Below are 19994 nucleotides of genomic sequence, written 5' to 3'. Positions count from 1 at the left end.
CATCTGCCATTTATCTATGCATTGCTCCTTTCTAAGTTACATGTGCAGAAGTTTCAGAATTGTTAGCTACTACACCCTGGAAAGAACTTCATAAAGTAAAGCCCACTGTTTATGTATGGTCCATTTTGCCTTTAGTCTACAGATTCCATTCATTTCCAAAGGTAACATAGGTCAGCACCTTTTACCCCATCCCCTACAGTTAGTTTTTTTCCATATATTTCTAATACAGTTAGATTCTGTCACATTATGTATTCCATCCTGCAACACTCCTACATTCTAAATAACTAAATTTGCATAGATTATATGATTGACCCCTTGGGCTATATACATCTATGGGCTTAGACAAATGCATAGTGATGGGTATCCATCCTAGAGTATCCCATGGAATACTTCAAATGCCCCACTCCATGATCTGCTTATCATCTATGTACCTTTGCCTTTCGTAGAATGTCATCATTGGGATCATACTGTGTGCAGCCTCCTCAGACTGCATTCTTTCACTTAGCAGTATATACTGAAGATTTATCCATGTCTTTCCATAGGTTGATGGTACATTCCTTTCTACTGCTGAGTAGTATTCCATTGCACATGTATGGGAGGAAAAACAATTTTCCCTCTACTTTTCTAGGTTCTTGGTTGAGACACCCCCCGCCCCCCAATAATAAAAGACAGGTTACCAGGAGAAAAACAGAAGTTTAATAACATGTATACCCCCTGTATACAGGGGAGATACCAAGGAAAACTGAGTCACTCCCTGAAATGACCAAAGCCATCACCTTAAATACCATCTTCAGCTAAAAACAGAAGAACGATGTTGGGAAGGGGGAAGCCAGTTATGGATCATGCATAGCACAGTAAACAAGGGTATGATTGTTAGCCCATTTAAGTCAGGACTTCTTCACTGATAACAGTTACTTGAGATTTCATTATCCTTCTATTTCTGGTGCAAAGAGGGACATACCCTTATAAATGGAGACTTCTCTATTGTAAATGTCCTTTAGAAAAGGGCAATCTCTACTCAGTTTTCTGAGTTTCCCTTTTTTTTTCTTTCTTTCTTTCTTTTTTTTCTTTAAAGCAGACTGAAATAATCCTTATGCCAGAGAGGCATATTTTGGGGTGGCATATTCTACTAACCTTGACATGGATGTACCCCAGTTTGCTTATGCATTCATCTATTGAAGGACATTCTGATTTCCTCAAGTTTTTAGCCATTATGAGTAGAGCTGCTGTGCATAATTGCACCTTTGTTTGCATTTGGACATAGATTTTCAAAGCAGTTGCCTAAATACTGGAAGCACGATTGTTGGATCCCAAGGTGAGACTTGTTTAGCTTTGGCAAGAAGTGACAAACTGTCTTATGAAGTGGCTGTACATGCATCCCACTAGTAAGCAGGGAGAGTTCCCATTGTTCCTCACCCTCTAACAATTGGTCTTGTCATTATTTTCAGTTTGGCTGTCCTGATTTTGGAGAGGCAGCAGTGGTTGGTGGTGTGAAGTGAGATCTTAATTCCCTGCCCAGGAATTGAACCTGGGTAGCCTGGATGAAAACTAGGAATGCTAGCCACCATAGCCCCTGGTTCTTGCCCCCAGTGAAAAATGCATTTCTTACAGAGACAAAACTGTAAAAACAGGTACAAAGTTTATTATTAGAGACATAGCACAACAACAGGTGGGAGAGCACACAGAGAAACGTTTGTTTAGTTAAGACAAAAGCAAGGCAGAGATGCACACCTGGAGAGAAAGGGTATGGACATCCCCCCAATGAGGAGGAGCACAGTAAAGAGGTGGTTAAGTCACTTATATAGGGCAGTTCTTCCGGGTCTCTGTTTACCTCTGGCCAATTATCTGGTTTCTTTTTCCACACCTGCCCTGCCCTAGGACCCTGCCCAACATGTGTGTGAAACTTTTTTCCAAGATGGATTACAGCCCAGAGACCTATGGGACGGCCTTAGCATCATCTATTATGGGGTGGTGCTCCTTCCTTTTTGACCTCCAAGGTGCCTTTCTGCACATGTGCAATGTCTCCCTTGCCCCAAGGATGGGAAATGTATGACCTCTTGATCTTTTAACAGGGTTTAGTCCCACTCTGTCCTTGCCATAAAAATGTCCAATGTCCGATGTCCAGTTATTTACCCTGTTTCTGTTGCTGGTTTTTATATCGAGGTGCAGATCTCGAAATATAGACAGGAGTCCAGTCATAAACATGTAGTCCTGGAGCCCGCTTGTCTTTTGCTTCAGGAAATGTAAACAGGGGGCTGGTAATGAATGTCCGGCCTGGAGCCCATCTTCTTCTCACCCCAGGAAGTGTGAACAGGAGGCCAGTTGTAAATGTCTAACCTGGAGCCCATCTATCTCCTGCCTCAGTCCTAATAGGTGTGCTGTGATATCTCATGATTTTAATTTGTAATTCCCTAACGGTGTATGATGTTGACCATGTTTTTGTATGACTTTTACTATCTGTATATCTTTTTTGGCTAGGTGTCTGTTCAGATCCTAACCCATTTTTTATGGGGTTGTTTTAGAGGTCTTTGTCTGTTTTGAGTCCAAATCCTTTATCAGATACAAGTTTTGCAAATATTTTTCTCCCAGTTTGTGGCTTGTCTTTTGATTTTCTGAATAAGGTCTTTGAGAGTAGAAATTTTTAATTTCATAAAGTCCATAAGATTACTTTTTTCTTTCGTGGATTGACTTTTTGTGTTGTGTGTTAAAACTCAAAGCTCATGATCTCCAGACCAAACCCAAGGTCATGTAGATTTTCTAGGTTTATCTCTGTAATTTTTACAGTTTCCCATTTTAAATGTCTGTTAATAAATTTGGGTGAGTTTGGCGTAAGTTTTAAAGTTTGTGTCTATAGTCATTTCATTTCATACAGTTTCCAGTTAATTGTTCCTTAACTATTTTGGAGAAGTCATGGGATACTTGACTATTTCAGTTTGAATTTCCACAGTTTAGTGGATGCAGCGGAAGTGTCCTCAGGGGGAGGGGCCTCCACTGAACTGGGAGGTGGCTTGGTCTGCACGTTCCCATTGGCTGGCAGGGAACGTGAGCCCGCCTCCCTGACCCTCTGCGAGATGCGCATTCAGCCTGCGGACTTGGCTCCGTGCGCAGCTGCGGGGATCCCCGACTAATCAGGACCCGCTGGGGCTTTGGCTTCTGGAACACGTGTGGCTGAGTCCATGCTGACGGCCGGGCTCCAGGACAAGCCGGGGTCGAGTCCACACTCACAGAAGCCGGGTTTCCTCATGACCCACTGGCCCTTCAGCTTTGGGACATCGTGGGGTCCATTTCTATCTGACAGGAGCCTGGTCTCCTCAGGACCTGCCGGGAGGTGATGGCGCTGAGGGAAAAGGTGAGAAAAAGTGGGGAGAAGGTTCCTGTGTGTGGCTGACCGCTGAGGGTGTCTGGCTTCAGAGGACCCAGGAGGGGAAGGGCTTGATGTGGAAAACTGGGTTTTTGGCCACTTTTGTGTGTGGTGTAGACAGAGTGCAGTGTTGTTCTTTGGCATGTGGCGTCTGCTTTTCCCAGCACCATTTATTCAGGGGACTGTCCTTTCCCTGGTGTATGTTCTTGGCTCCCTTCTTGTGAATTAACTGACCACATGCCTGTAGGTTTATTCCTGGGCTCTCTGCCCTGTTCCTATGGTCTGTGTGCCTGTTTTTGTGCCAGTTCCACACATTTTTGGGACTGTAGCTTCGTAATGAAGTGTGAAGTCAGGGAGCGAGATGCCTCCAGCCCATTCTCCTTCCTCAGGGTCGCTTTGGCTCTTCTGGGTCCTTTGTGGCTCCACACAAATGTTAAGATTTTTTGTTTTGTTTCTATGAAATGTCATTGAAATTTTGGTAGTGGTTCCGTGTATGTGTACATTGCTCTGGGTGGCATGGACATTTACACAATATTTTCACCCATGCGCACGGGATACCTTTCTATTGATTTGTGTCTGTTCAGTTTCTTTCATCAATGTCAGTTTTCAGTGTGCAGGTCTTTCAAGTTCTTGGTTACATTTTTTCCTAGGTTTTGGGGGGATGAAATTATAAATGGAATTGTTTTCTTAATTCCTCTTTCTGATAGTTCATCATTAGTGTATAGAATCACAAATGATCCTGCAGTTTTACTGAGTTCGTTATTTTAGTTTTGACCATTTCTTTGATGGTTTTATGTGGAAACCTAGAATTCACAAATCCCACTGTTTTCCACTACATCCAGGTCATCCACAGTGCCCAAGACCTAGTGGCTCCTAATATTATCTTCCCACGGTGCCTCTTAATACCATGTGGACAAAGTGATTAGCATCACTGCTTTGGTTGAATTTGGTCTGGGTAAGTCTTGGCCTCTCAAGCAATGTTTGATGTCATCTCTGATTTTCTGGCATGTTACTGACATAGTTGTATTGAAAAGTATTTTCTAGTAAATTTCAAATGTTTAAACTTTAAATAGCAGTACAAAGTTTTCTACATTCACACCAAATACTGCAGTGTGTTTTAGCCCAAACAGGGCCAGTCTCCCAGGGAACCAGGACATAACTTCAAAATGAGGGATAATTATGGTTTCCACATTATAATTCTATCCACAGGACCACTTCAGCTTTCACCAGCTGCCCCAATTTTGTGGAAAGGTCTTTTTCCATTCTAATCCAGTTTTCATTTTCTGGAACCATCCCTGGGGCTTTCCCTCATTTTAAAAACCTTCATGGGTTTTAAGTGAACAAGATGAGTATGATCTGGGTGGCTTTTCCTGTATGGCTTCTTTCACTAAGGATGTTTTCAGTGTTTATCCATGTTGTAACATGTATCATTTTTTTAATTGTGATTGAAAACACATAACATATATCATTGAAGTCATTTTAAGTATACACATCTATAGCATTAAATACATTTGCATTGTTGTAAAAACATCCTCACCATCCATCTCCTGAACTTTTTCATTCTCCCCAAGTGGAACTGTAACCATTAAATACTTATTCCCCTCAACCCCTGGCAAACTTATTCTACTTTTTGTCTTTGAATTTGACTTATCTGGATACCTCATACTAGTGGAATCATAGAATGTTTGTCCTTTTGTGTCTGGCTTGTTTCACTTAGCATAATGACTTCAAGGTTCATCCACTTTGCAACCTGTGTGAGAATTACCTTAGTTTTAAAGGTTGAATCATATTCCATTGTGTATATACTACACTGTACTTATGCATTCATCTGTTGAAGGACACTTGTGTTGCTTCCACATTTTGGCTATTGTGAATAATGTTGCTATGAATATGGGGTACAGATATCTGTTCCAGTCCTTGCTTTCTAATATTTTGGGTGTATATCGTGGAGCGGAATTGAGGGATCATACATTAATTCCATGTTTAAGTTTTTGAGGAGCCGCCATACTGTTTTCCACAGAGGCTGCACAATTTTACTTTATTCCTTTATATGACAGAATAATGCAGCTATGGATCTACCTTATTTTGCTTATCCATTCACCCTTTGGTGGACATTTTAATTGTTTCTACCTTGAGCTATTGTGAACAGTGCTGCTATGAATATTGGTGTACAAGTTTTTATTTGAACACCTTTTATCAGTTCTTTGGGTATATATCTAGTAGTGGAGTTGTTGAAACATATGATAATTACATTTTTATATTTTTGAGAAAATGCCAAAATTTTGTACACATAGATTGCACCATTTTACATTTCCATAAGTAAAGTTTAAAGGTCCCCATTTCCCTACATTGTTGCCAACATTTGTTACTTTTATTTATTTTTAATATAACCATTCTAGTGTGTGTGAAGGGGTATCACATTGTGGTTTTAATTTGCATTTCCATAATGACTACTGATGTTTGACATCTTTTCGTGTGCTTTTTGACCATTTGTATGCCTTGTCTGGAGAACAGTCCATGCAAGTCCTTTGTGCATTTCAAATATTGGGTTGCTCTTTTACTGAGTGGTAAAAGTTCTTGATATATTCTGGATAAAGACTCTTATCAGATATATAATGTGCCTACATTTTCTTCCATTCTGTGGGCTGTCTTTTTACTTTCTGGATAGTCTCTTTTGATGTACAAAGGTTTGTAATTTTGAGGAACTCCTGATTATGTTTTTTTCTTTCATTGCTTGTGCTTTAGTGTCAGATTTAAGAAACTATTGCTAAATGCAAGGTCATGAATCCCTTGGTTTATTCCAGAGTACCGTTCTCCCTCGGTACCCACTGGGTGAGGGTTTAGGTCTGGTGTTTGAGTCAGGTCAGGGTTTAAGGGTCAGGGGTCAGGGTTATGGGTCAGGGTTTGAGAGTCAGAGTAGAGGGAAGAGGGCTCTGGGGTTAGGGTGTTAGGGTTAGAGGTTAGGGTTCCTTAGGGTTAGGGTTAGGTTTAAGCATAACTGGCCCCCATTGCCCTTCCTTTCTCCTCTCTGAGGTCTCCAGGATGGATAGGATTTTCCCAGGGTCACCCATGAGTCAGGGAGTTGAGCTGGACCAGTGCTTTTCTACCCCCCCCACACCAGTCCTGGGCTCTGAGAGAAGAATGAACTGTCTGTACTGTCTCTGAGTGTTTCAAATTGAACTCGATGTCAGTCAAGAGTTGTGGAGGGTGTCAGCAGTCATGCATGGTTTCTTCCTGCCCTCCCATATGGGAAAGGTGGTGCTGGCCCTACTCTGCCTGGGCAGCCTCAGTTCCAGCAGAGTGCCCAGACAGGAGGGCACTCAGTGGACATGTATGGATAAATGCAGGACTGGGTATAGCAACCTGCCAGCCCCCTGCCTACTTGAGGGCTGGTGGGGCCCTCCTGGGACTGCAGGCATCCTTTGTCCCATCTGAGTGGGTGTCAATAGACCATCAAGTCTCAGGCAGGACAGTCCTTGACCTCTGACCATTCAGGCAGGCATCTGTGGTCCTCTAGCTCAGTTCAGCGTGGGCCCTGTCAAGACCACGTGGACAATTAGTGAGCTGACCATGCTGCTGAGCAATGGGACAGCTGCCTGGGCACCGTAGACATTCCTTTGAGATGTTTCAACTACCAACATCCATGTGGTTGAGAAAAGGGCCTCCCCTTCACAGCCTTCACAACCTCCACAGCCTCATAGCCTGCCAAGAGAGGTAATAACCCTCTAAATATTTGAGTGTGTCCCTTACACAACAACCCTACAGCAGACCATGGCCCTGCAATCCTTTGTCCTTTTAGTTGTTAGAAATTTTGACATTCATATTCATTAAGAATCAAAGTTATGGGAGTAACTGGGCCTCCCAATGGGAGGTTCACACTGAGATTGCATTGTCTTGGAGAGTCATATGCATCCATGTGGCCCCTGGAAAGTCTGCCAATTATGGGTTCCATGGCATGAAATAATTCTTGAGCCTCCCATTACTTCATTGCACAAGACTCTCCTTACCACCCTAGCATTTGGTTTCTTCCCTTAGTAAAGGAGACAGAAGAACCTGGAAAAGGAGCAGTATTGTTTTTCAGGGATGGGTAATTAATATGGCCAGGGAGATGCCATAACTCAAGCGCTCCCACCTCTCAGGGGCAGGAATGAGGGCTGTGTGTCTTCTCAGGGCACATGGGCTGTTCTGGGCCAGCCTCTGACAGGTGAGGAGCTGAGGCTGGCCCAGAACAGCCCAAGGCAGGAGACTTGAGTTTACCAACAACAATGATTCTGCCTTTTCAGCAAGTGAAAGAACTCTTTGCAGTCTTGGGAGGACAATAAGAGCACTGGATGAGTAGCTGCAGCCCCTGACCCTAAGTGAACCCCTTTCTGCCTTTTGTGTCAGATTCTGTGCTGTGCGGTGAGCTGTCATTGACATAGAATCTGCTGCTTTATCCCAGCCAGCATGTGTTCTCATGCCCAAGTCTAGTGCCTCAGTTTTCCTTTGGGAATTACATCTCACCTGCTTCCAGTCCAAATAGTTCCAGAAGGATGAGCCCATGTTCCACCCAGCTCAAAGATGGGTTTACAACCCACATCTAGCCAGTCCCATTTTCCATCTTCTGGTGATGGGTCAAGGATGAGAATGAAACCCAAGCCAGGCCAAAGGTATTCAAAACCATGACTTTTCTTCCAACCCAAGAAGAGGAGAAACTTTTTCTCGGAAAAGGATGGTGAGTGGTTGTCAACCTAGAATTGCTGTTGGCCCAAGGACAGTGAGAGAGCCTGTGCCTGTGAATGGGGTCCCCCACAGACACTGAGCAGGACAAAGGTTCGGAGAGAAACAAGGTCACACTGAGAGAGTGTGAGATACTGGACCTGCCAGGTCCAAACCCATTCTTAAACTTGCCACTTTCAAGTATTAATTTATTTCTACCCTTACAATAAAGACTAATTTATTTTACTTCAGTAAGTGTGTCCAGTTGCTGGGAATAAAAAAAGTCCTAGTTGACACATCCGAATCAATAATCCCTGATGCATCCTCAGGTGTCCTCACTGGGTAGGCATGGCTGGGGGAGATGACACTGGCTGGGGTCATATACTAGGGGAGCTGCCAAACAGCTCTTTCCCTGTTCCTTCCCTGTCCTGAGAGACGGAAACCCTGGAACAGTGATAGGATAACCAGTAGGGGAAGAGGTTCCTCAGTGGTTAATTAGTCTTTTTGTATTTTCCTTAATTTAGGGTCCATTTTGGTAATGTGTTTTTACAAAGAAATCACCCATTTCCTCTAGATTTCCAGTTTGTTACAATAGGTTTCTCTTATTTGACTTTTAATTTTTCCAGTCTAATTTTCTACAGAATCATCACAACTAATGAACAAATATTGATACTTTCTTATTAACTGAAGTCCCTATTCATGTTCCCTTTGCTATACCTTTCCTTGTTCCAGGGTCTCAAAGGACATGGGGTCATCATGTCTGTTTAGTCTCTTCTGGGCATTGACAGTTGCTCAGACTCTCCTTGTTTCCATGACCTTGATAGTATGGAGGAGGATTGGTCAGGTATTGTGTAAACTGCCTTGCAATGGGATTTGCTTGGTGTTTTTGTTGTAATTAGACTTGGCTTTGAAAAAGCAGATCACAGAGGTAAAGTGCTTCCTCTTCACTATATATCGAGAGAACAGGCTCTTAAGGGAACTTCTCACTTATATTCTTTTTTTTTTTTTTTTTTGCGGTACACGGGCCTCTCACTGTTGTGGCCTCTCCCGTTGCGGAGCACAGGCTCCGGACGCACAGGCCCAGTGGCCATGGCTCACGGGCCCAGCCGCTCTGCAGCATGTGGGATCCTCCTGGACCGGGGCACAAACCTGTGTCCCCTGCATCAGCAGGCAGACTCTCAACCACTGCGCCACCAGGGAAGCCCCTCACTTATATTCTTAACTTTGGTCACCAGGCTGAGGTGGTGTTTGTGAAGTTTTCACACAGTGAAGTTAATTTTTTCCCATGTTCATCCTGTGTGTCTTATTTAGGAGGAAGTCATAATGCAGAAGCCACACTTGAGGACAGAGTAGTTAGCTTCACATCCTTGATGGACAGCTGAGTATCTATATGAATCGTTTAGAAGCTTTCTGCATAGGAGATTTCTATTTAACATCATTCATCAAAAACTATGTAACTTATTTTTACCAGTTTAGAAACATGAATAATTATTCTAAACGTTTGGGCATAATCCAGCACTACATTATTCGACTGCTTAGTTCATTCTTGCTTTGGCTGTTGAGCGTTTTTTCCATTTGCTCCTGTTTTCATTTTACATAATTTTTCTTTTGTGGGTTTTTAAATTTTTTGGTACTTCTTTACTTTCTGATATTTTAAGATTATCCTGCTTCATATATTTACTGTCTCAGTCCTAGAATCAGCCCTTTCTTCAAAGAGCCCTTGTTCCTTTTATTAGAGGATGGTGTTAAAAACTTACATGTGGGAGCTAAATATGCTCAGCTGACAGTGCATGGAAATATATGCATGTATCTCAGCCTATGCATATACACATAATTATAAAGATTTCCATCTGGAACTATGTGTATCTCTATTAGGCTAAAGATAGTTTATACTGATGTCTCCTACCTGATCTGTTATGACATGGATATTGTAACCTTCTCCCTTTGTTTGTCTGTGATTTCCCACTCCAGTGGTAAGAAACCTGGCTTCCACCATTTGTCATTAAATTCAGTGCTTCTTCCATTCGATTACTGATATAGTAGTTTCAGTACTATTAGTTACCACTCTCCATGGGAAAGAACTTACAGAGTCCACTGTGTATGTACGGCATATTTTGCCTTTGGCCTACAGAGTCCGCTCATTTCCAAAGTTGACTTAGGTCAACCCATTTTGTCCCACCACCAACAGTGAGTTTTTTCCATACCTTTCTAAATCAGTTAGATTGTTTGTTACATTCTGTATCCCAGTCTTTGACACTCCCATATCCTAAGTAACTAAATTTGAATAGACTATAATTTACTTGTTGGGTTGTAAAAAATCTGTGAGTGTAGACAAATGCATAGTGACAGGTATTCACCACTAAAGCATCATATGGGCCTTTTCAACCACGTATTCCATAAACTGTTTACCATGTCTGTTTTGCCTTTTCTAGAATGTCATATAAATGAGGTCATACAGTGTGTAACTCTTCAGACTGGATTCTTTCACTTAGCAACGTAAGTGTTAGATTCATCTTTTTTTTTTTTTTGCTTGGGTTGATGATTCATTCCTTTGTATCTCTGAATACTACTGCATTGCAGGTATATGAGAGGAAAAATAATTTTCCCTCTACCCTTCTATGTTCTTCATTGAGATTCCCGTTGTAATGAAAGGGAGATGAACTGGAGAAAAACAATCAGAAGTTTCATATATACCATGCATACCTCCTGTATACTTGAAAGATACCCAGGAAAACTTAGTCTGGGCCAAGCCATTACCTTAAAGGCTACCTTCAGCTAAGAATAGAAGACTGATGTTAGGGAATGGAGGAAGCCATTTAAGGGAGGTTATTAGGCAAAGCACAGTAAACAAGGGTATGGTTGTTACACAGATTTATATCCAGACCTATTTCATTGACAAGCTTTTTTTAAAAATATTTTTTATTTGGCTGTGCCAGGTGTTAGTTGCAGCATGTGGGATCTAGTTCCCTGACCAGGGATCGAACCCAGGCCCCTGCATTGGGAGTGTGGAGTCTTAACCACTGGACCACCAGGGAAGTCCTGACAAGTTTTTCTTGATATGTAGTCATCATTCAATTCCTGGTCCAGAGAGGGACATACCCTTACAAATGGAGATATCCTTAATAAATGTAAATTTACCTCGTAAAAGGGCATTTTCTACTTGGTTTTCACAGATTCTCCTGGGTCTGCTGTTTTTTAAATTAATCAGTCCAAAATAATCCTTTTGTCAAATGGACATACTTTGGGGTGGTGTATTCTGCTCCCCTTGACGTGTATGTGCCCTAATAATTGCTTACAAATTCATCTACAGAAGGACATCCTGATATCTTTAAGCTTTTAGCCATTATGAATAGAGCTGCTGTGCATTACTTGATGCTAGTTTTTGTTTGAACACAGGTTTTCAAAGCGGTTGTCTAAATACAAGAGGTACGCTTCTTGGATCCTAAGGTGAGACTATTTAGATTTGGAAAAAACTGCCAAACCGTCTTCCAAAGTTCGTTGTACATGAATTCTACAAGCATTTTGAGTATATTCTTGTATGCTTATTTAGTATCTGTTTATCTTCTTTGGACAGGTGTGTGTTTCATTCTTTATCAAATTTTAATGGCATTGTTTGGTATAATTTGAGCACACACTCTTTATCAGATATGTGTTTTGGAAATACTTTCTTCCAGTTTGTGGTTTGTTTTTTGGTTTTCTGAATAAGTTCTTTCATAGAGTCGAAATTTTTAATTTTATAAAGTCCACATTATTAATTATTTATCTTTTGTTGATAGACTTTTGGTGTTGTGTGTTTAAAACGCATCACCAGACCCAAGGTCATGTACATTTTCTTCTTTTTTTTAAAAAAAATCATTTATTTATTTATTTATTATTGGCTGCGTTGGGTCTTCGTTGCTGTACGCGGGTTTTCACTAGTTGCGGCGAGCGGGGGCTACTTGTCATTGCCGTGCGCGGGCTTCTCATTGCGGTTTCTTCTCTAGTTGTGGAGCATGGGCTCTAGCTGTGCGGGCTTCAGTAGTTGTGGCATGTGGGCTCAGGAGTTGTGGCACGTGGGCTCTAGAGCACAGGCTCTGTAGTTGTGGCGCGCAGGCTTAGTTGCTCTGCGGCATGTGGGATCTTCCCGAACCAGGGCTCGAACCTATGTCACCTGCATTGGCAGGCAGATTCTTAACCAGTGCACCACCAGGGAAGTCCTAGATTTTCTTTTTTCTTCTAGAATTTTTATAGTTTGGTAATTTAAACTTGTCTATGGGCACTTTTGAGTGAATTTCAGTTTACGTTGTAAAGTTTGTGTCTACATTCATTTCATTACATATGGTTTCTAATTAATTGTTCCTTAACCATGTTTTGAGAAGATACAGTGAGATACATGGCTCCATTTCAGTTTGGATTTCCAAACTTAGTATATACAGCAGAACAGCATTCCAGGTGAGGCCTCTGATTTTGTGAGTGTGGTGCTCCTGGCACTTCTCTGACGTCCCACAGGGGGCGTCTAACCCACCTGTATGACCCTGGGGACACAGGTGCATCCGGCCCACAGACTTTGCTCTGTAACAAGCAGACAGGAGTTTGTCTCCTGTCAGGGCTTAGGTTTCTGGATTATGGGGCAGTGTCTACACTGACTGGAGCTGGCTTTTCTTAGGACCCACTGGTGAGGAGATGCCATGAGAGGAAAAAATGAGAAAGTGTGGAGAATCTTCCTGTACAGCTGACTGCTGGGTGGGTAGGGTGCATCTTCAGAGACTTAGGAGAGAAAGGGTTTAATGTGGAATACTGTGCGCTTTTAGTTAGTTTCATGTGCAGTGTAGATAGTGACCAGTGTTGTTCCTTGGAGCCTGGTGTCTAGTTTTCCTGGCACTGTTTGTTGATGGCTTTGGGTAGAATAAACATTTTAATAATAGTCATTTTTCTGATGCATGAGCATAGAATATTGTTTTCTATTGTGTCTTCAATTTCTTTATCAATGCTTTATAGTTTTCTGAGTATAGTTCTTTCACGTCCTTGGTTAAATTTATTCCTAAATGGTTTGTTCTTTTTGATGGAGTTGTAAATGGGATTGTTTTCTCAATTTTTCTTTGTGATGATTCGTTTTAAGTGTATAGAAACAAAACTGAATTGTGCATATTGATTCCATATTTTGCAACTTTACTGAATTTATTTTTTTAATATTTTTTTGAAGTAATGTGAAAAATTGTAATGATAAAATCTCACTGTTTCTACTGCATTCCAGGTAATCCGCAGGACCCAAGACATGGTAGTTACTAATATACTCCTCTCATGGTGAGTTTTTAAAAAAACTTTTTTATTTGACTTATTTTTGGCTGTGCTGGGTCTTCGTTGCTGTGCATGGGCTTTCTCTAGTTTTGGGGAGCAGGGGCTACTCTTCATTGCAGTATGCGGGCTTCTCATTGCAGTGGCTTCTGTTGTCGTGGAGCACAGGCTCTAGACACGCGGGCTCAGTAGTTGTGGTGCATGGGTTATAGAGTGTAGGCTCAGTAGTTGTGGCCCATGGGCTTAGTGCTCTGCTGCATGTGGGATCTTCCCGGACCAGGAGTTGAACCCGTGTTCCCTGCATTGGCAGACAGATTCTTAACCACTGTGCCACCAGGGAAGTCCCTCTCACTGTGCCTCTTAATACCATGTGGACTCCTACAAAGGAAATAACAGTCACAACTTTGGTTGAACTTTGTCTGGGTAGGTCTTGGCCTCTATAACAAAGTTGAATGGCTGTCTTATCTGATTTTCTGGCATGGTACTGACATGGTTGTTTTGAAAAATAATTAACTTTTCAGTAATTTAAAATGTACAGAAAAGTTTCAGTGATGGCAAAAGTACTCACATTTGCCACTTCACACAAAATGCTCAGTGTGTTTTACCCAAAACAGGGATACTGTCCTGAGGAATCAACACATAATCCCTAAATGAGGAAATCATGATGTCTACATTATAATTTAATACACAGACCCACTTCAACTTTCACCTGTTGTCCCAACTGTATGAAAATATCTTTTTCCATCTGGATCCAGTTTTCTTTTTCTGGAACCATTACTGAGTTTTTCCCTCATTTGGACAACCTTGATGGATTTAAAGCAGACAAGATGAATATGGGATCTGGGTGGCATTTTCTGTATGGCTTGTTTCACTAAGGATGTTTTATTTATTTATTTATTTTAAAGAAGATGTTGGGGGTAGGAGTTTATTAATTAATTTATTTATTTTTGCTGTGTTGGGTCTTCAATTCTGTGCGAAGGCTTTCTCTAGTTGTGGCAAGTGGGGGCCACTCTTCATCGTGGTGCACGGGCCTCTCAGTATTACGGCCTCTCTTGTTGCAGAGCACAGGCTCCAGACGCGCAGGCTCAGTAGTTGTGGCTCACGGGCCTAGTTGCTCCGCGGCATGTGGGATCCTCCCAGACCCTGGCTCGAACCCATGTCCCCTGCATTAGCAGGCAGATTCTCAACCACTGCGCCACCAGGGAAGCCCACTAAGGATGTTTTTAATGTACATTTATGTTGTAAGAAATATCAGCACTACACTTCTTTTTTCATTGTCATTAAAAATACAAAACATGACATTTACCATTTAATTCATTTTACGTATACACTTTTGTGGTATTGACTACCTTCCTATAGTTGCACAAACAAGTTAACTAACGTGTACCTCCTGTGTGCATGGGAGATACCCAGGAAATTGAGTAACACCCTGAAATGGCCCAAGACATCACCTTAAATACCATCCTCATCTCAAAGGAAAAAAAAGGACAGGTATGGTTGTTGTGGCCTCTCCCGTTGTGGAGCACAGGCTCCGGATGTGCAGGCTCAGTGGCCATGGCTCACGGGCCCAGCCACTCCACGGCATGTGGGATCTTCCCGGACCGGGGCACGAACCCATGTCCCCTGCATTGGCAGGCGGACTCTCAACCACTGTGCCACCAGGGAAACCCAGGTATGGTTGTTTCTGTCTACATTCATTTGATTGCATACGGTTTCCAATTGATTGTCCTATAACTAGTTTTGGAGAAGTCATGGGATAGTTGGCTTCCTTTCAGTTTGAATTTCCAAATTTAGTGGATTCTGCAGGCGTGATACAAGGTTTACAAACTTGATATTGGATCAGGACATCCCATGGTATAATTGGTATTAATGGTTTGTTCAACAATTAAAGTTCTGTGTGATATGAGTTCAGACTGGAGTAATCCTGGTTAGTTTCTATCTGCTATACATTTTTCCCAGGATGAAAGGACAAGAAACACAAGGCCTACTTTATAAAAGTGCCTTCAAACTAATTGATGGTATAATCTCCACCTAATTTTTAAAAAATTAATTTCATTGAAGTATAGATGACTTACAATGTTGTGTTAATTTCTGCTGTACAACAAAGTGATTCAGATATATATATATATATATACATACACACACACACGCACACACACATACTGTTTATTACATATATACATATGGTTTACTACAGGGTATTGAATATAGTTTCCTGTGCTGTACAGTAAGACCTTGTTGTTTATCCATCCTATATATAATAGTTTGCATCTGCTAATCCCAAACTCCCAATCCATCCCTCCCCTGTCTTCCCCTTGGCAACCACAAGTCTGTTTTCTATATCTGTGAGTCAGTTTCTGTTTTGTAGATTCATCTGTGTCTCATTTTATATTTCACATATAAGTGATATCATATGGTATTTGTCGTTCTCTGTCTGACTTCACTTAGTATGATAATTGCTAGGTCCATCCATGTAGATGCAAATGGCATTATTTCACTCTGTTTTATGACTGAGTAATATCCCATCGTATATACTTATCACATCTTCTTTATCCATTCATCTGTTGATGGACGTTCAGGTTGCTTTCATGTCTTGGCTATTGTGAATAGTGGTGCTATGAACATAGTGGTGAATGTATCTTTTTGAATTATAGTTTTGTATGGATATGTGCCCAGGAGTGGGATTGCTGGTTAATATGGAAATTCTATTTTTATTTTATTTATATTATTATAAATTTATTTATTTTATTATTTATTTTTATTTTTGGCTGCGTTGGGTCTTTGTTGCTGTGTGCGGGCTTTCTCTGGTTACGGTGAGCAGGGGCTACTCTTCGTTGCGGTGTGCAGGCTTCTCACTGTGGTGGCTTCCCTTGATGGGAGCATGGGTTCTAGGCGCGCGGGTTTCAGTAATTGTGGCATGCGGGCTCAGTAGTTGTGACTTGCGGGCTCTAGAGCTCAGGCTCAGTAGTTGTTGCGCACGGGCTTAGTTACTCTGAGGCATGTGGGATCTTCCCGGGCCAGGGCTCGAACCCGTGTCCCTTGCATTGGCAGGAAGATTCTTAACCACTGCGCCACCAGGGAAGCCCCAGGAACTCTGTTTAGTTTTTTGAGGAACCTCCATACTGTTTTTCATAGTGGCTGCACCAATTTACATTCTGACCAACAGCGTAGGAGGGCTTCCTTTTCTCCACACCCCCTCCAGCATTTATTTGTAGATTTTTTATTTTTTATTTTTATTATTTATTTATTTATTTGTTTGTTTGCGGTACGCAGGCCTCTCACTGTTGTGGCCTCTCCTGTTGTGGAGCACAGGCTCCGGACGCGCAGGCTCAGCGGCCATGGCTCACGAGCCCAGCCACTCCGCGGCATGTGGGATCCTCCCAGACTGGGGCACGAACCCATGTCCCCTGCGTCGGCAGGTGGACTCTCAACCACTGCGCCACCAGGGAAGCCCTGTAGACTTTTTATTGATGGCCATTCTGATGACTATGAAGTGATACCTCACTGTAGTTTTGATTTGCATTGTTCTAATAATTAACGACATGGAGCATCTTTTCATGTATTTATTAGCCATCTGTATGTCTTTGGTGAAATGTCTATTTAGAACTTCTGCCTACTTTTTGATTTTTTTTGAGTTTTATGAGCTGTGTGTATATTTTAGAAATTAGACCCTTGTTGGTCACATCATCTGCAAATATTTTCTCCCAAACAATTAGCACAGGTGTTGGGACAGCTGGATACCCACACACAGAAGAATAAAGTTGGACCCTTACCTCCCTCCATCCCATATACAAAACCAACACGAAATGGATCAAAGGCCTAGATGTAAGAATCAAAATTGTAGAACTCATAAAAGAAAATATGAGAGTAAATCTTCATGACCTTGGATTTGGCTATGATTTTTTAGATCTGCTACCAAAAGCACAAGCAGCAAAAGATAAAACAGATGAATTAGACTTCCTCAAAATGAAAAACCATTGTGTATAAAAGGAGCAAGGAATAAGATAATCCACAATCCAAAATGACACAAGATGTTTGCAAGCCATGTGTCTGATAAAGGACTGTAGCCCACCAGCCACGCCCCCAGTGGTCCAGTGGAGTGTCTGTGTGGCCCCTCCCATCCTAGGTGATCAGGAGATTTCAGACCCCACAGCACCCAAGGGCTGGACACCATCCTCAGCACCCTCAAGGAGTGAGTGCTGGATTGTTTTGAGCCCATATTCCCTCCCATTACTGCCCTCAAAGGCTGAAGGCTTCAGGCTTCAGCATGCCTCCAGAAGGACGCAGAGTATTTCCAAGTCTTTGAGAACCAAGAGAAGAGTCTTCACTTTTCTGAAAAGGGCATCTTATTATTTCACAAGATGAACATTTTCAATCTGGCTCCCAGGGGTGCCCTCCCACCTTCTTTATTTCTCTGAAAGTGGCCATGGTGGTTTGGCTGTCCCCAATCCCCACACCAGGTGACAAGGCCAGTGGGGCCAGCTCCTGGTGGTCCTTAGCTTCATTGGAGATTAACCCAGACTCTCAGCCTGAGATTGAACATGGACGCCCTTGCTTCTCCCCATCACCAATTCTCATCTCCTGCCCTGTCTCTTTTCCTCTTGCTTTTCAGAATCAGATTTACCTGATGGTCACCACTCACAGTTCCCTCAGAATCCAGAGATTTCTCCTCAAAAGAAAGTTTCTGGAAAAATCAGAGGGATAAATAAAGAATGCAGCTGATTCTGGCCTTGTGCTGATGCCCAAGAGGGTGATGAGAATGAGTGTTTTCATTAGAATTTTAAATCCTCCAAGTAATAGATCATTGGAGGGGCATCCTGTGTCTTCCTGCTCATTCTAATAATGTCATTCCTGAATTTTAATGTGGCGAATAATTTATATTATAAATATGCCGAGGGGGAGATCCATTTAAAAAATGTTAGAGGTAACTCCAAGGGTTTTACAACAAACAAGGACACAGAACCCTGTGTCCATACACTGGCTGAGCGATTCCTACCATGAGCTGCAGCCCCCTGGAGGGCGGAGTGGCCACGACCCTCCTTCCACACAGGTCAGCCTACTCAGGCACATCCCATGTGGTACCACTGCATTGCAGAATCTTAGAGTGGACAATGGCAGGTAACTGGCTAGAGATGCGGACAAGAGAAAACTGCCCAGCAGCCTGGGACAACCCCAGGGTGAGACCTTAGTAAGGGCCAGTGTCATGTCATTAGTTAGGGCCGAAGTTAAGACCATTGTCAGGGCATTAGTTAGGGGTATAATTAGGGTGTTAGTTAGGTAAAGAGTCAGGTCATTAGTTACAGACAGTGGCAGGGCCTCAGGTAGAGACTTCGTCAAGACCTTAGTTAAGAAGAGCATCGGAGCTTCACCAATGTTAGGGACAGCGTCAGGACGTTAGTTAGGGCTAGCCACCAGGCCTTAGTTAGGGGTAGTGTCAGGACCTCAGAGAAAACTTGAGGGGCTTAGTATAAGACAGTTCAGGCTGTTAGTTAGGGACACATCAGAGACTTTCTTAGGGACATATTCAGGGCCTTAGTAATGGTCAGGATTGGGGCGTTATTTAGTGACAGTAAATGCTATGAGGGACAGCTTCAGGGCCGTAGTTAGGGACAGCGTCAAGGCCTCAGTTAGAGATAACTTAGGACCTTAGTAAGAGAGAGTTCAGGCCGTTAGTTAGGGACATCGTGAGAGACTTTCTTAGGGACATATTCAGGGCCTTAGTTATGGACAGGATCAGGGCGATAATGTCGGATATCTCAGTCTATTAGGGTCACCGTCAGGGACTTAGTTAGAAATAGTTCAGGCTGTTCCTTAGGTATATTCTCATGGACTTAAATAACTCCAGAATCAGAGCTATAGGTAGAGCCAGTGTCAGGATGTTATTGTGGGATATCTGCAGTTATTAGGGACATCGTCAGGGTATTAGGGAAAGAGGCAGGCCATTATTGTAGTCAGTGTCAGGGCCTCAGGTAGAGACAGCATCAAGGCCTTAGTTAGGGACAGTGTCAGGACCTCAGAGAAAACTTGAGGGCCTTAGTAAGAGACAGTTCAGGCTGTTAGTTAGAGACAGCTCACAGACTTTTTTAGGGACATATTTAGGACCTTAGTAATGGACAGGATCAGGACATTATTTAGTGACCACTTAGGCTCTGAGGGACAGCATCAGGGCCTAAGTTAGGGAGAGCATCAGGGTCTTAGGGACAGGGTTAGGGACTACGTAAGTTATAGTTCAGACCATTAGCTTGAGACAGCGTTAGGGGCTTCATTAGGGAGAATGTCAAGGCTTCAGTTAGAGATAATTTGTGGGCCTTAATTAGACACAGTTCAGGCTGTTACCTAGGGACATCTTCAGAGCCTCAGTTAGGGAGAGCATCAGGGTGTTAGTTAGGGAAGGAGTCGGGCCAGTATTATAGACAGTGTCAGTGCCTCAGGTAGAGAGCACATCAGGGCCTTAGGGACAGGGTCAGAGACTTACTTAGGGGCATATTCAGGGCCTTAGTTATAGACAGCATCATTATTGAGAGATATATGAGGCTATTAGGGACAGCATCACGGTGTTAGGGAAAGAGTTGGGGCATTATTACAGACAGTGTTAGTGCCTTAGGTAGAGACGTCATCACAACCTTAGTTAGGAAGAGGGTCAGGCCAACAGTGAGGGCAT

This window comes from Hyperoodon ampullatus (genome assembly GCF_949752795.1).
Source record: "Hyperoodon ampullatus genome assembly, chromosome: 3".
Lineage (NCBI taxonomy): Eukaryota > Metazoa > Chordata > Mammalia > Artiodactyla > Ziphiidae > Hyperoodon > Hyperoodon ampullatus.
This window is presented reverse-complemented; position numbering follows the sequence as displayed.